Raw genomic sequence first — 10,156 nt, 5'->3', positions numbered from 1 at the left:
GCCTAGCATCTCCATCCTTTGATCAAAGGCAGATATTTGCGTGAAGAGATCATCCGCAGTGATAGTGCCCTTGACAGCGCCAATTGCCGCCACCACAGAGTCGTAGTCGCGGTCCAGCCCTGCAAGGATATAATCCACCATCTCCGGATCAGATACGGGACGCCCAACAGCAGCTAGTTCATCCCCAAGGCTCCTCATCTTCGTCATGTACGCCGAGCTTGACATGGTGCCCTTCTTGGTATTGGTGATTGCAATTCTCAGATTGGTAATCCGGGACTGCGACTGCGTGGCGAAGAGGTTTGTGACTGTTGTCCAGAGCTCGAAGGTGGAATCCTTCCCGCGACCTGCGCGAGAATCTCTGGAGACATGGAGTTGAGGAGATATGATAGGACCTGCTGGTCTTTAGCGATCCAGGTCCCGTACAGGGGATTCGGCTCTAGGGCCATGGTCTTGTCCGCCTTTGTGATCTCCACCATCCTGGCGGAGCAGCGTCAGAATTGTCCAGGAGCCCCGTGACCTGCGCACCTCGCAGGGCTGGGAGAACCTGCGTCTTCCAGAGGATATAGTTCCCTCTTGCAAGCTTCCCAGATGGCGAGGTTGAGGGCGATGCCGGCTGAGAAAGACATGGAGATGATGATGTGTGATCTAGGGTTTTGGTATGTGGCTAGATGTATGGGAAGAGGTGGCTCCGATGACCATGTAGGATTTCATGGAAGCGTTCCTACTCCCTTGATTGGAGCTGCGTGAGTTTATATATTGATGAGGCCGAAGCCCTTGCCTTAGCGTACAAGGAGAGATACAAGAGTTTGGTTACAACACGAGATAAGGGAAGAAGCTGAGGTTACAATGATATGTTCTAACACTCCGTCCCCGCCGGCGAGCGACTGCGGCGTCCGCTCGTCCGCAATGCCACCGACCACGTCTGCCACCTCTTCTCTCCGCTATTCTACATCGAGATCGCCTACTCAGGGCCTCAGTCTAATGCCCGACATGTGCCTCCGCTCTAAAAAAAAGGTCGCCAACTCCCTCGACCCCTCAGGCCAGTAGTTGCTGTCTTGTTCTCCAAATCCTACAACTTCCGTTGATTGATGAACAAAACTGTTGATTGTTGCTGGTTTGTTGCTGATTTTGGTAGTTTGAGCTCCGATTTCAGGGCAGCACACCACCTGTTCGATGAAATGCCCACAAGGCGCCACATCAACGTCTTCTTCTCCTCTCTTCCCGGCAGCTCGCTGGTCGACACTGCCATCCATCACTATTGACAAGAAACCATCTAAAATTTTGTCTGAGAAGGTATAGCTAAATCTTGAATCTAGTCCAAGTGCTTTCATACACCTTTAGATTTTTTTCCTCCTATAAAATAATAGGTAAAATGTTGCGTTCTTATCCGCTTTAGGTTACTGCTGATGCTGATCTCGAACACTTGCAAGTTCTTAACATGGACAAGGCACAAGCTGAATGCTATTGTTACTCCATGCTCCAAGCCTTACTTAAGTGGAGCTAATCATCTTGTTGCATTTAGTCATCTTTCTATTATCAGTCGAGTGCTCCAATCTTTACACTCCATGTCACCATGTGTGCTTTCCCTACAGCTATGAGGGGCAGCGGGATTTGTTCTACAACCAAACTTACACACTAGAGGGAATTAAATGTGGTCAGCATACTGATGTTGCCTTCGTTTCCTGTCTAGTTCATGTTATATTTTGATTCTAGCTCCCAAATTTAGGTGGAAGTGCCATTCATTCAACAGATGACTGCAATGAAGGCTGCCAATAGAAGAGCTGAAAGGGATGATGAAGACTGAGGATTGAAGATATAGATGTATGCAGCATCCCGTTGTTTACAAGATTCTTTACACTTTCAAGATTTTCAGCTTACGTTATATTTACCAGATTGCTTATTTTCCTGTCTACTTTAGTTTTAGTTACATCTGAATCCATGCCTAGTTTTCAAATCTGCAGAGCATGCAAGACGTACGAGATGATGGATCTTATGGATGTGGGCAATGAGATAAAAGAAACTCTTGGTAGAAGCTACAGTATCCCAGATGACATCGATGAGGAGGAACTTATGGGGGGTATGGCTCCTATTTGGTAGTTGGTTATCCTTCGATAATTCAAATGCCACATATGGTCGCCTTAAAGATATTGAATTGACTAGTTCTCCTTATAGTGGTTACCAGCTTGGAACCACACTTCTATCTAAATTTCATAGTTGAATTTAATCCAGCAAACTCTCCAGTTTATATCAGTCTTAGGTTTCATCTGAAACATTTCTTTGGCACTTTTGTGAAACTTCGGTGAGTTTTTCGTCATGCATGTGTTAATTTACAGACAAGATACTTCTCTGTTTACAGTTCTCATTTTGTGTATTGTGATAAATTCAGTCCAAATTTAGATAGAAGACAATCAGACAAACCAGCAACAGGTATGTCAATTGCAAGACTGACTAGTTTCTGTTCACATTGATTATGGTGCTGATATCCCTAGGAAAATTGATGGCCCGTGTCATTTCCCATGCAATCACTGTGCTTGAAGCTGTACAGGGCTGGATACTTGGGGCGAGTTTGGTTGCCTGCGTCGAGGCCAACCAGGCCCGCGCGGTGCAGCATCTTTTTGGACCTCGGTTATTTGGTTACCCGCATACACTGTTCAGCCCACATAGCACGATTATTAAAGCACCCCTGGGCCTGGTGTCACATCCCTAGTTCTGGTATGCACTAGGCTAGCCCTTCATGTGTGCATCATGTTTAACTTCTCAAATGAACTTGAAATGGGGACTGACCAAACCCTAGCACCAGATCAAATCAAATAGGTTCAACATAAAATCATTTTCAATGAACCTGAAACGCCCGTCTAAAATGTTCATCATCTTTGCCTTGGTCCTAAACCTCTGACAAAAATGGTGCACAATTTAAGCTGTCAGGACCCCGACTCAAAGCCACATCGATCTAGCATGTAACACCTCATATCACTTTACGGCCTCACGCACGGTATCCCCACGGGTGTCGTCTTACCTTTGCCCGGGACCGTTTGCACCTTTTGGCACACGTATATGATAGTGTCGCTAGCATCCATATGATAAGGAGCCCGGGCTGACATGGCTAGTCGTAAACCCAAAGTGGCACTAACTTACAGGGACATGCATACATGACCCAACAACGAACGTGTCGGTCATCAGCGAGTGAATCCGGGCTGTAGCAACTGGGCTAGCAGGACACCGGTAAGATGGGCTGTAGCAGGCTAACAGGACTCCGGTAGACACCGCGTGACATTTCCCCGAAGGGACAGACACAGGAACGAAGAAGGACACATGCCGGTCAGCCTAAGTGTTCCGGAGCAGTAGCAAGCTACCAGGGCTCAGTGGAAGCACTAGGAGACATTTCCCGATAAGAGAGGCTACTAAGGATAAACAACTAGATAGTCAGATCCCACACATACCAAGCATTTCAATAACATACACACAATATGCTCGATATGTGCAAATACAACATGGCATCACAACAGGACTCTACAACTCAAGTATTTTATTCAATAGGCTCCGAGGAGCGAGATATTACAAACATGGGTCTCTCGACCCAGCATTCAGAGCATACAAGTCAAAGCACATGCGGAAGCTTAACATGTTTGAGTACAGACAACTATAAATGAAAAAGCTAAGAAGCCTGACTATCTACTAGATCCTGCCGAGGGCACAAGATCGTAGCTGAGGTAACAAGCTAAACGTCGAAGTCCAAGCGGAACTACTAGCGAGACTAAAGTCTCTCTGCAAAAACATAAAATAGGCAAACGTGAGTACAGATGTACCCAGCAAGACTTACATCAGAACTAACTACATATGCATCATTATCAACAAAGGGGATGGTGGGGTTTAACTGCAGCAAGCCAGCTTTGACTCGATGGCTATACTGAACTACGACTGCAAGTAACTCTTTTGAGGTGGCGCACATGAGTCCACATATTCACCATATCAATACACCACTATGGATCCGCTCCTGTCTCCCTACGAGAACGCCATCCATAGCACTCACGCTTATCTTGCGCATTTTAGAGTATCCACTTTCTCTTGTCTATGAACTGCACAGGCAACCCAGAAGTCCTTTACCGCGGACACGGCTATTCGAATACATCATATTAACCCTGCAGGGGTGTACTTCTTCACACACGCTCTCGCCACTTACCGCCATGTACACCTTGTGTATCTCGGCAACCTTCAAGCGGAAGCCTGGCGAGGGAGTCGGCCACGACCTGACTAACCACACAAGTCTCTAGTCTAGGTTTATCGCCTATTCGGGTTCCATCCGCAAGGAGATCCGGCCGGGGTGTCGCTCACGGCCCCAAACGATGTGTGCAGGGTTCCCAAGCCCACCATCCGGGTGCCACTTGGTACACCGGGCCACTGTGCCTAGTCTGTCCCAAGCCCACCTGTACCGGGTGCCACTTGGTAGACTACTAACACTACCTACAAACACCAGAAACTAGTTGCAACTCCTGGACAGAGATCAAGTCGGTTAATAAGTCGAGAGAGTCAATTAAGGATCCCAATGTGTGGTAGTAGTTGTTCATGGATCACAAACACAGAACTCAGTTCCTGAGGACGGCTGCAATGAGACAACCCACCATGTACTCCTACATGGCCTCTCACCGCTACCTTTACCAAATCGTGTTCACACACTTAGCTCTCAACAATAGGACATGTTCACACACCTCCAATTCATCCCCGATGAATCAGACCTGACACAACTCTAAGCAATAGCAGCCATGACAAACAAGCATGAATGAGTAGGCACATCAGGGCTCAAACAACTCCTACTCATGCTAGTGGGTTTCATCTATTTACTGTGGCAATGACAGGTCATGCAGAGGAAAGGGGTTCAACTACCGCAACATGTAACAGTTGAATCGTTGTTGTCCTAATGCAGTAAAAGAGAGCAGGAGCGAGAGAGTGGGATTGTATCGGAATGAACAAGGGGGTTTTGCTTGCCTGGCACTTCTGAAGATAGTATAGTTCTTCATCGGTGACATCGATCACATCGTCGGTACACGTCTACTTAGAGGGGACAAGCACCGACAAACAAAGAAGAAACACAATCAATGCAATGCAACAATATGATGCATGAATGTGACATGGCAATATGATGTGGTTTGAGTTAATCCAACTAGCAATAGATTAAATGAAGTTGGTTTGAATACAAGATTCAAATTCAAACTCCATATGTGATTATTCAAATGCCATTATTTGTTTTGCCCAATTCAGCAACTATAAATTGTTCTAACATGCATGAAAAGAGTATAGATGGATAGATTGGATTTTTCTGATCATTTTTCATATATAATTTATTTCATTTGGAGTTACGGTTGAATTTCTATGATTTTTAGAAGTTTTGGATATTTTTTGAAATAAATAAATCATTTCTGATTTATTTAAAACTCCAGAAAACATTTACTGCGTCAGCATGACGTACTAGTGACATCAGCAGGTCAACGGACGGCCCAGGTCAAACCTGACCAGTGGGGCCTACTGGTCAGTGACACAGGGTCAGCTATAGAGGCTGACATGTGGGACCCGGTCAAAGCTGACGTGGCCAAGTCAACGTTGACAGGCGGGGCCCACTATGGTTAGTGTTAATCTAACAGAGAAATAATACTAATTAGTTTAGGCACTGGGCCCACATGGCAGTGGCTCTAGGGGTGGCTTAGCTGGGTCATTAGTGGCTAATGACGGCCACATCATCAGTCGCCAGAGTTCGGCCGGCGACGACCAAACCAACGACGGAGGCTCGCCAGAGTTGAGCTACAGGCAGCGGCTCGGTGCGCTGAGGGCATCTATGCGGAGCTGGAACTCGCGCGCATCCACTCGTGGCAGCGGTTGGAGCTGGGGGGGGGGGGCGGAGTTCGCCGGAGTGGAGCCCGCGGCGGCTGCCGGAGCTCGGGGTTGGTGCGGGTTGGCGCTAGGGGGCACGATAGGTCGAATGGGTGGGCGCGCCAGGCTCCTGGAAGTGTGCTGAGCACAGTGGTGTGCTCGGCTTCGAGCTACCGTGGCTCTAGCCACGACGGCAACGAGGCACGGCGGCGGCGAGCTTCGGGCACGGCGGCGTTAGCGCTAGAGAACATGCGAGGCGATGGGGACAGGGGCGAAATGAAGAGGGGCTCACCCCGCGTCGTTTGGAGGCATCTGCGAGCTCGGGGGAGGCCGGACGGTGACGTGGCGTTGCCGGCGATCTCATGTGCTGGAGGTTGAAGACGATGGCGATGGCGGCATTCCAGGGGCTCCCGCGGTGCGTTGCTCAGCGAGGAGGGGGAGGTGGTCAAGGAGGAGCTCCTGAACATGTCGGGAAGTCGAGGGGAAGGCGATGGCTGCGGTGGTGGCAAGCGGCGTCGGCGGTTGCGCTCGGGTGCGAGAGGGAGAGAAAGCAGAGGAGGGGAGAGGCACGGGAGAGAGTGAGAGGGGGCCAGGGTCTGCGTGGCATCGTCTGGTGCATCGAGGAGGAGCCAGGCAGGCTGGGAGGGAGGAGGTGGAGGCCTCGGGCACGCTGGCGTCGACATGCCTCTGCCTACTGGCAGAGGTTGAAGACGACCGCTTCACCCTGGTGGGCTGGGCATCAGCTACAGTGCTGGGCAAGTTGGGCTGCCAGGTGAGCGCCAGGTAAGTTCTCTCTCTCTGGTTTCTCTATTTTAATTTCTGTTTTCTATTATTCCGTAATCTTTAGGGCTTTTCTAAAAATACCTAGACCCTTTCAAAAATCACTAAACTGCACATGCCCACTGTATAGAATATATCCAACACGGAACATTTCAGTTTAGGAGTATTTGGACATTTAAAATATTTTATAGAATTTAAATGTCCAAATTCAAATACTTATGATTTAATTCAGTGACCTTAGGATGACCTAGAAAATTATGCACCATTTTTGTCAAAGGTTTAGGACCAAGGCAAAGATGATGAACATTTTAGAAGGGCATTTCAGGTTCATTGAAAATGATTTTATGTTGAACCTATTTGATTTGATCTGGTGCTAGGGTTTGATCAGTCCCCATTTCAAGTTCATTTGAAAAGTTAAACATGATCACATGGAGGGCTAGCCTAGTGCATACCAGAACTAGGGATGTGACAGCTCACCCCTACTAAACAAGAATCTCGTCCCGAGATTCAAGCATGAGGTAAAAAGACAGAGGGACACAAACTATCACAATCTTCTCGATCCAGGTTGCACTTCATAAGGGCGTTGATTCGATCACCATCTTTGTCTTGTCGTCTTGTTCTGAGAACTCCAGCTAACCTGACAAGGAGAGAAGGAGACTCTAGAAGGATCGATCTTCTCAAAGATCGAACAACTCAGGATTAACTAACGGAATGAGACATAGCAACATCTCTCGAGCTGAGACACGAAGCACACATCTAGAGGGATGGAGTGGAACAGATGATGACGGTTCACTAGTAGACAACAATTCCACACCTAAGAGGGTGGTGAACGGTTGTCAACGTAGCGAGGAGTTGAGTTGCCGTGATACCTCAGCGAGACATCCTGGAGGAGGGTGATTCGTAGATTATTACCTTAAGTGGCAAAAAGAATTACCTTTGATATAGAGATCATTGAGACTCTCTAAACCAGCCTAGGGCAATTCTCGAGCGATTGTTTGGAGGGGGTTCGGTAGAATGGCATACTCGGACTAGAATAGACGATGTGGATTACCTTGTTGAAAACAACACAAGGGATGATTTTAGTAAATGGGGAGAAGCTCAACAGTAGAGAGTGAGTCCACTGTTTGAAAAGGTTATAGCATAACCGAGGAAACTGGGAGCACTATGCAATTAACGCCGACGATAAAACCTAGCACTTGCTCGTGCTCTCAAGAACTTGAGCATTTCCATATTCATCAAGGTTTTACCAATATCCGTGTCAAGGATCCTGGCAACATAACATACTACCATGATGAATGGTGATGGACGATGCAGATGCAAAAGGAGATAACACTTTCTCAGATTTCGCCTTAGCGAGGCCAAGGAAACAAAATCTGGATGATCGACCGAGAGACATTTAGCACTCCGCTTCTAATGTTCTCCTTGATGTGCTAGCGTAACCCATCCATTGAAATGGTTTAGTAACTAGACATTAAGTAAAAGGTCGGACTTCGGGAGCTCAAGAATCCATAAGGAATAACTAGGGAATAAATCCTACGAAATCCTTATGGGGAGGTGGCCAACTTCCTCAATCAAGATACTACAGTAATAGGTCTTCCGGCTGGACGTGTTGGCCACGACATCCTCTTTACCGGTTACAGAGAGACCAATATTATAGTTCTTGGAAAATGCTCCAACCATCATATCTTCCCAAGATTCAGATCTGGTTGGTGTCAGAACAATCCAGACTCATTGAGTTTAGAAAGAAAAATGAAAGTTTGCAACACAAATCGACGAGATGACATTGCGATATTCTCGGGGAATGAACTACGGTAGTAAGCTCCAAAACATGAGCTGGTTCTGCTACAGACATGTGAACACGTTGTCCCAGACAAGCATGACCACGTAGTAGTCTTATAATAAAATACTACCGAGTTCAGGTGGGAACCATCATCTAGGATATCGAAGTCCTTGCGTAAGTCTAGCTCTTAAGAAGGAATGCCTTCTCCTTGAACAAGTCAATCAGTGGCTTGGCGTGCTAGGGACACATATAGAATGGAGGTAGCTAATCTCACAATCCAATGTATACTTCGCACATGCATGACTGACTTGGGATGATTCCAAAGGAAGCAAAAACAATCTCTCTCGGATCCACGGCGGCAACTTACACCAAGTGCACGTGAATTAGAGAAAGTCACATCTTTCATCCGGACATATGCTCCATGAGCGGGTCATGAAGATAACGCTTATATAAGTTTCCAATACTAGCTGGATGTTCAACACAATCATGGAGAGGTTAAATATGTTGCTGATGGGCTCAACAACAATTCATCCCGGTTTCCATGAAGAAGGAATTCCATAATTATGTGAACAAGTGATAGCACTGGTCAGACCCAAAAGATTTAATGGTGTATGCTCGAGGAATCAACAACGAGTAAGACAACATTACGAACATCGTTGGTTCTGATTTGATTTGAGAATAGCCCACACTCAAATCAAAGTTTTGACAAGATAATAGGTCCAACAACTGATCACAGGGACCAATCGATGAAGACATCATCTTTCTTCAACATACATACAAGATATCCCTTAATATGAACTAAGTCAGACAAGCTTTTATCTTCCAACTCTCCAAGTTGTTGTTTAGCTTGACCAACTAGCTCAGGGGTATCCCACACAGATTCTTGGAGAAGCGGTGGTTTACAAGAAACCATCTTGATCACGAACTCAACATAGAGGTCAGGTGACAACCTGGTAATACTTCCGAGAAGATATTCGGGAAATCACGAACCACCGATATGTTAGTAAGCTCGAGAACAATCTTGCTTTTCAGGGCAAGACGATATGATCAAATAAGCGAGGGATTGGCACAATCCTAACTCATTGATCGAAGAGTGCACCAGGAAATAAGGACTAGTTAGCACGATCAATCTTAGGATGATGATTTAATAACCAACACGCTAAGAATGAGAATATTGTCCATTAACTACCAAGCAACAAGGTTGCTAGGAGTATTGATTTCACACATCATAGTTCACCTATCGGCATTCCGGTTGCAACAACACGGAAGCCAAGAAATGAATAATGAGGGCGAGAAGTATCACTGTATCAAGAGTTCATAGGATGGTGTGCAAATCTCACGATACTCTTGCTATGAAAGAGGGTGATACTCCGAGGTAGAACAGAACAAAAGCTGGATTGGCATTTTGATCTGTGGAATACAACTGCTTTGACCAAATCCTAGGAATGGACAAGGTACTGGAGTTTGTTTCTTCTAGTCATTCCGGAATAGAATGGCTTGACGGACCACAAGAGTAATAGGTATCGATGAACGGATGCACGCATACTCTTGACTATCAATTGATAGACGAGGGTCAGAAGACAACTAAAAAGGGGACAACTCAAAGAACATACGATTTTCTGAGTTGTGGACGCATAGATTAGTATGTTGAGCAAAGCTCAACATTTCTTCCGAATAACCCATGCAGAAGAGGAAGGACTGGCAGATTCACAACTATGTATGGAGGACTCACCA

The 10,156-nt window shown here is 46.4% G+C and overlaps 1 pseudogene; it reads left to right on the top strand.

Annotated features, from left to right (window-relative positions):
• The first annotated feature begins 1,750 nt into the window (after positions 1 to 1,750).
• The window catches only part of LOC123102229 (vacuolar protein sorting-associated protein 60.2-like), a 63,106-nt pseudogene continuing 54,700 nt past the window's right edge, over positions 1,751 to 10,156 (top strand).

The sequence above is a fragment of the Triticum aestivum genome, chromosome 1B (genome assembly GCF_018294505.1).
Source record: "Triticum aestivum cultivar Chinese Spring chromosome 1B, IWGSC CS RefSeq v2.1, whole genome shotgun sequence".
NCBI classification, from domain to species: domain Eukaryota; kingdom Viridiplantae; phylum Streptophyta; class Magnoliopsida; order Poales; family Poaceae; genus Triticum; species Triticum aestivum.
The sequence above is the reverse complement of the archived record's forward strand: the minus strand, read 5'-3'. Positions and strand labels throughout refer to the sequence as shown.